We start from the raw sequence: 6,634 nt of genomic DNA on the forward strand, positions 1-6,634 counted from the left end.
GGGGGCGAGGCAGAGAGGGGGAGGAGGGAGGGGATTCAAATATGTGAGTGAAGCCATAGGGAAAGGCTAGTTTCCAGTAAAACTTCTTGTTATATTTTCAATCATGTACAACATCATAACTGTCTCTCTGACGCCCTTATCTTCCCTAAAGCCAAAGTGATCATCGTCTAACAGATCCTTAATTTTCCTTTCCATTCTTCTAAGTATTATTCTTGTCCGCAGCATAAATGCATGAGCTGTTAAGCTTACTGTACGACAGATATTTCACGCTATTTTCTTTTGTATTGCGTGAATGCTATTTTCTTCCGAAAGTCACTTACCTCCAAACAGCCCAATCACTTCGGCAGTTCAGTAGCGCTCGCTAGGACGCTAGGGTCCTTCGCTTCCTGTGTGCCTTGTATACAAACGGTTGTGTTCCACAGGAAACGGGATCCCCTAATGACGTCTCTGTGAGCCCTCCTGTCGCTCTGACGAGAAGGAGGGCCGCCGCTAGCAACGGGAAGGCAGTCAACCCGACCACTTAGCTGGCACCGGCTAAGCGGCACTAATAGCCGCAGCCGTTCTGTGTACAGCAGACGTCCCGGCGCACAGTGACAAGCTGCCGTCTTGCAGTCCGTGGCCCGTGGCTACTGAGGCATCTGACAGTGTCTTTATGCATTGTGCACCCGAAATCCACCGACAAAGTTTCGGAAGTGATTCTATAGCTTTATCTATATTTAAATCCACATCCAGCAAAACACACTAGAGTGCAAGGCAGAGGGTACTTCCCATTACACCAGTTACCAGGACTTCTTCACGTTCAGTTAAAGTATTTATCTTCGGAAGCAGTCCTGCAGATTTATCTACATTTATTTCCACACCCAGAAATCCACTTTGAAGTGCATGGCAGATGGTATTTCCTATTATAGCAGTTATTATGGCTTCTTTCCGTTCAGCTCAAGTATGGCGCTTTGGAAGAATGACTGCTTCAGTGCCTCTGAAAGCGTTATATTCTCTTCTTCCCTTCCTTCCTTACTTCATTGGAAAAAGTCTGTTTCCTTCAGTCCGCCTGAGCCCGTTTTGATATTGTCGTGTCGTCCTTTCCTTAGAGAAACAATATTTTTTTCCTTTTTACGACCAGGTCACTTATTTCTTACGACTTTCTGTCTTCGGTTCATCCATCCTATTTATGTGTTCCTTCCATTCACGTTTCCTCATACTCAATCACTAATGGAGACCAGTGTGTAACGCACAGTCAAGTGAGGTGATGGTAAAAAGTTTATACGTACTTTCTTCCATTTGTCTCGCCTTTAGTTGACCGTGCTTTATAAAATGTACTCCATTAGCGAATACGTAAGAGAAAGCACAGAAGAACAAGTGACATACACCCACTTCCGATTTTATTTATATTTTATTCCGACTTGTTTTGGCCACAGACCATGTTCGTGGACCTCTTCATCATAGAAAACAAAAATCACGTCATATTCAAAAAGGAGATGATTTAAACTGTCACAAGAGTGTACTCCATTAGTGAATACGTAAGAGAAAGCAGAGAAGAACAAGTGACAAACACCCACTTCCGATTTTATTTATATTTTATTCCGACTTGTTTTGGCCACATACCATGTTCGTGGACCTCTCCATCATAGAAAACAAAAATCACGTCATATTCAAAAAGGAGATGATTTAAACAGTCACAAGAGTGTTTCGAAAATACAACAAAAAATAAATTAATTTGAAAAATGAATCTGCATCCAACATTTGAAGTCAAAACGAATAGCATCGTTCACTTCGAACATTACAAGTATGATATTTCTGTGAAGAGCAACTAACTGAAGACAACCAATACTAGACATACACTGCCATTACATGACCAGAAGTCATAGTAAACTATCCAAATGTCAAGGGTTACAAGGATATTACATCCATAGGCAGAATGAAGGTAACGATAATTAAACATGTTGTAATAAATATTTATACCAACCAACATTTCCAAGAAGACAAAGTAGTAAACATTTAAAATTACCTCATGGAACTTTTTCTTTTATGTGCCTACTTAATTACTCTAGGGTAACAGTATTCCTTATCACCATAAAGATTGAAGATTAACACATTTACAATAAAATATAACAAATTTATCAGAATGGTGTTAGTGTCACACAGCAAATATCCAGTTCATGTAAATATCCACAGGTAAAAGGAATTAACACAATTTAGAGATTGATAGGGGAAAATCGTCATGCAGTAATGCAATAATTTTTAAACTCAGTTGCTGAAACACCTTCAACGTAGGCAACCAGAAATAGACATAATCATAATAATGTGAAACGATAAGAACAGGCTTCACCAGAAATAATTAGATCATAATCATTCAGAAGGGATACACAAATAGGGTATCAAATCAACAAAGAGTATACACACACATAAACATAAGTACGAACTTTGAAGAATACAAACAATTGTCATAATATTTATGTCAATAGTGCCTTACCAACATTGCCATTTCTCACCAAAAGTGTATAATAATGATGCACAAATGCAACTTTAATTGAAAATATAAGAATATTACCATCATCTTCTGTAGCATGTTTTTTTTAATTGTGTCCAAACTGAGTACAGTTTTCTGAATAAATAAGCGTTACATTATTAATCTGAAAAAACTTTATAGCTTAGGCTTCAAATGCATTGGGAAACTATAGGTTATTTAGTTACCGTTTAAATGTGCTTCGTAACGTGATTACGTGTGGTAATAGTGCAGGTTTTTGTATAGTACTACAATCAGGTCAGACGTATTTACTTTCGATTTCATGTATTGCGCTTGAAAGATTATAACTAATTAACTGTAATTTCTTAGTTTCATGTAACTTCAGCAAGTGCAATAGAAGTTTTCTTCGTTGTGTATTCCTACAGGGGGGAACTAACGGTGCTAATAATCACCATATCAGTTACAAATACTTTTCAATACAGGCAATATTAGATTTACACAGTCCAGAAAATTAATGGTTTCACATTGCGGAAAGAAAATCGACATTAAATTAGTAAACAGTTGCTGTGGATGTTTTTCTTCTTCTCCTGAATGGTTTATCAATAGTGAGTCGTCCCATTTTAGAAAAGAGCGGTTCAGTTTTATCATTCAAATACCCTGCCACTTTTATTTATGTGTTTATTGTTACTCGTTCTCTAACTGCTTTTGCGACATTTCTATTGCCGGAAGGTAAAGTAACATGGTATTTAAATATCATTACCTGTTGAATATCCGTTCCATGTACTTCCAGCACGCAACCAACTGATTTAGGTTATTAGCTGGCACATTAAATATATATAAATGTTTCTGTATGCTCTGTTGTCAGCCTAATCTAGCCCTTGCAGACTCTGCTGCGGCAATAGGCATAGGATGCAGTACATTTCTAGTTAGTTTATTCCTATATTCATAAATTAAAGCTGATTTTTGAAGCACTGTAAGTAGACTTTCTCAGTATGACAGGATCTTTGTGCAATTCTCTATCTTCAGTATCTCTGTCACCATTTTCCAAGAATCAAAAAATTTCTCTGACTGTTCGAACTGTTCTTCAGTACCCCCTCTTAACCATGCTAGGTACTACTCTTCCACATCTGAGTAACATTCTTGATTGGATCGCGCGAATGGTTTGTAAACAATCTCTAATCGATGGGATTTTTCAATAATTCTGCTAAGGAACTACCCCAAGTAAAATGAAGTCACAGTTTTGTATTTCGACACTGATTTAGAGCTTGGAAGGAGAAATGTCCGTTTCTCCGCAATACCTTTTCTTGCTTTGGTGCCAATCCCACAAGATATGTAGGTGAAATTCTGCGGCGTTTCGATGTTAGAGAAGACAGCTCACTCCGTAGAGTAATTGCTTCCCAAAGTAAAAACGCTAAAGTTCGAGTCCCAGCACGATCAAGACCTGCTAGGAAGTTTCAAATCAGCACACACTTCGACGCATAGTGAAAATTCTTCCTGACTCGTTAAAATCACTGGTCTCCTCATTTCAAGGGTTGTGGAATGCCGTTAAAAACAGTATACCGTCATATTAATAACCAACCACATTTGCTCCTACATGTCTTATATAGGAGTTAAGGGTAGTGCCGTATAATAGACTTTCGTGTCATTCTGCAGAACGCCTTTTACCGAAAACTAAGTTTAGCAACTTTAAACCACTCACGATATAAAAGGGAAATTACATCCTATGCGACTCATGTTGCATGGTGCAACGAAATTCTCCAAAAGTAACAAGTGACTGTGCAGAAAAACTTTTCTCTGAAAAACTGAAAAGTATTTGCCAGTTTGCTTTGAGACGTTGTCCAGCGATTCACAGCGACATGTTATCCAGTGACGTTAACAGCTCTTTGCTCCTACATATCTTATATAGGAGCTAAGGGTAGTGCCGTATAATAGACTTTCGTGTCATTCTGCAGAACGCCTTTTACCGAAAACTAACTTTAGATACTTTAAACCATTCACGATATAAAAGGGAAATTACATCCTATGTGACTCATGTTGTATGGTGCAACGAAATTCGCCAAAAGTAACAAGTGACTGAGCAGAAAAACTTTTCTCTATAGAACTGAAAAGTATTTGCCAGTTTGCCTCGAGACGTTGTCCAGCGATTCTCAGCGACATGTTATCCAGTGACGTTAACAGCTCTTTGCTCCTACATATCTTATATAGGAGCTAAGGGTAGTGCCGTATAATAGACTTTCGTGTCATTCTGCAGAACGCCTTTTACCGAAAACTAAGTTTAGATACTTTAAACCATTCACGATATAAAAGGGAAATTACATCCTATGCGACTCATGTTGTATGGTGCAACGAAATTCTCCAAAAGTAACAAGTGACTGTGCAGAAAAACTTTTCTCTGAAAAACTGAAAAGTATTTGCCAGTTTGCCTTGAGACGTTGTCCAGCGATTCACAGCGACATGTTATCCAGTGACGTTAACAGCTCTTTGCTCCTACATATCTTATATAGGAGCTAAGGGTAGTGCCGTATAATAGACTTTCGTGTCATTCTGCAGAACGCCTTTTACCGAAAACTAAGTTTAGATACTTTAAACCATTCACGATATAAAAGGGAAATTACATCCTATGCGACTCATGTTGTATGGTGCAACGAAATTCTCCAAAAGTAACAAGTGACTGTGCAGAAAAACTTTTCTCTGAAAAACTGAAAAGTATTTGCCAGTTTGCCTTGAGACGTTGTCCAGCGATTCACAGCGACATGTTATCCAGTGACGTTAACAGCTCTTTGCTCCTACATATCTTATATAGGAGCTAAGGGTAGTGCCGTATAATAGACTTTCGTGTCATTCTGCAGAACGCCTTTTACCGAAAACTAACTTTAGATACTTTAAACCATTCACGATATAAAAGGGAAATTACATCCTATGTGACTCATGTTGTATGGTGCAACGAAATTCGCCAAAAGTAACAAGTGACTGAGCAGAAAAACTTTTCTCTGGAGAACTGAAAAGTATTTGCCAGTTTGCCTCGAGACGTTGTCCAGCGATTCACAGCGACATGTTATCCAGTGACGTTAACAGCTCTTTGCTCCTACATATCTTATATAGGAGCTAAGGGTAGTGCCGTATAATAGACTTTCGTGTCATTCTGCAGAACGCCTTTTACCGAAAACTAAGTTTAGATACTTTAAACCATTCACGATATAAAAGGGAAATTACATCCTATGCGACTCATGTTGTATGGTGCAACGAAATTCTCCAAAAGTAACAAGTGACTGTGCAGAAAAACTTTTCTCTGGAGAACTGAAAAGTATTTGCCAGTTTGCCTTGAGACGTTGTCCAGCGATTCACAGCGACATGTTATCCAGTGACGTTAACAGCTCTTTGCTCCTACATATCTTGTATAGGAGCTAAGGGTAGTGCCGTATAATAGACTTTCGTGTCATTCTGCAGAACGCCTTTTACCGAAAACTAACTTTAGATACTTTAAACCATTCACGATATAAAAAGGAAATTACATCCTATGTGACTCATGTTGTATGGTGCAACGAAATTCTCCAAAAGTAACAAGTGACTGAGCAGAAAAACTTTTCTCTGGAGAACTGAAAAGTATTTGCCAGTTTGCCTCGAGACGTTGTCCAGCGATTCACAGCGGCATGTTATCCAGTGACGTTAACAGCACTTGCCGACTCACCGTTCAGAATGAGACGATTTCAACGTACGGCTGTAACTCACTCGGCGAACGACTGGCGAGCACTGGTCGTACAGCACGCCTGCGTGCGCCTCCCACGTAGCTCTTCCCGCCACGTGCCCCAGAAGACTCAGCAGCGGTTTCGTTCTTCGCCAGGTAATGAGGCCAGTACCGGGCTTCAACGGGGCCTGCTTCCCTCTTCGCCACAGAAACCCATTCCCATTCAGGGTCGTAAATACAAACAGACGCTTATTGTCGTATTAAATTTGCAATTTTCATTACAGTCATAATTACCTCTTTCACTCTAGTCTTTTTTCTGATTTATTTCATGCTTTTTCTAATCCCCACCATGCATCCCTTTTTTGCTGGCGTTCAGTTCGAAGTTGCTAAGAGAATTTGACCTCATGGTCCGTGACTCACTGCTGTTACGTACAAAGGACGATCGAAAACGTATTCGAAGGCCGTACAGTCCGGAATTGGCACGC

The 6,634-nt window shown here is 39.3% G+C and overlaps 1 protein-coding gene across 1 annotated transcript in view; it reads right to left on the bottom strand.

The window, feature by feature from the left end:
• Positions 1-6,228, bottom strand: part of LOC126281969 (uncharacterized) — a 46,360-nt gene extending 40,132 nt beyond the window's left edge. Inside the window, exon 1 of the mRNA XM_049981344.1 lies at positions 6,153-6,228. The gene's annotated coding sequence lies outside the window, so the exon portion shown is untranslated. The remainder of the gene's footprint in view (positions 1-6,152) is intronic.
• Positions 6,229-6,634: the final 406 nt, after the last annotated feature.

The sequence above is a fragment of the Schistocerca gregaria genome, chromosome 7 (assembly GCF_023897955.1).
Source record: "Schistocerca gregaria isolate iqSchGreg1 chromosome 7, iqSchGreg1.2, whole genome shotgun sequence".
NCBI classification, from domain to species: domain Eukaryota; kingdom Metazoa; phylum Arthropoda; class Insecta; order Orthoptera; family Acrididae; genus Schistocerca; species Schistocerca gregaria.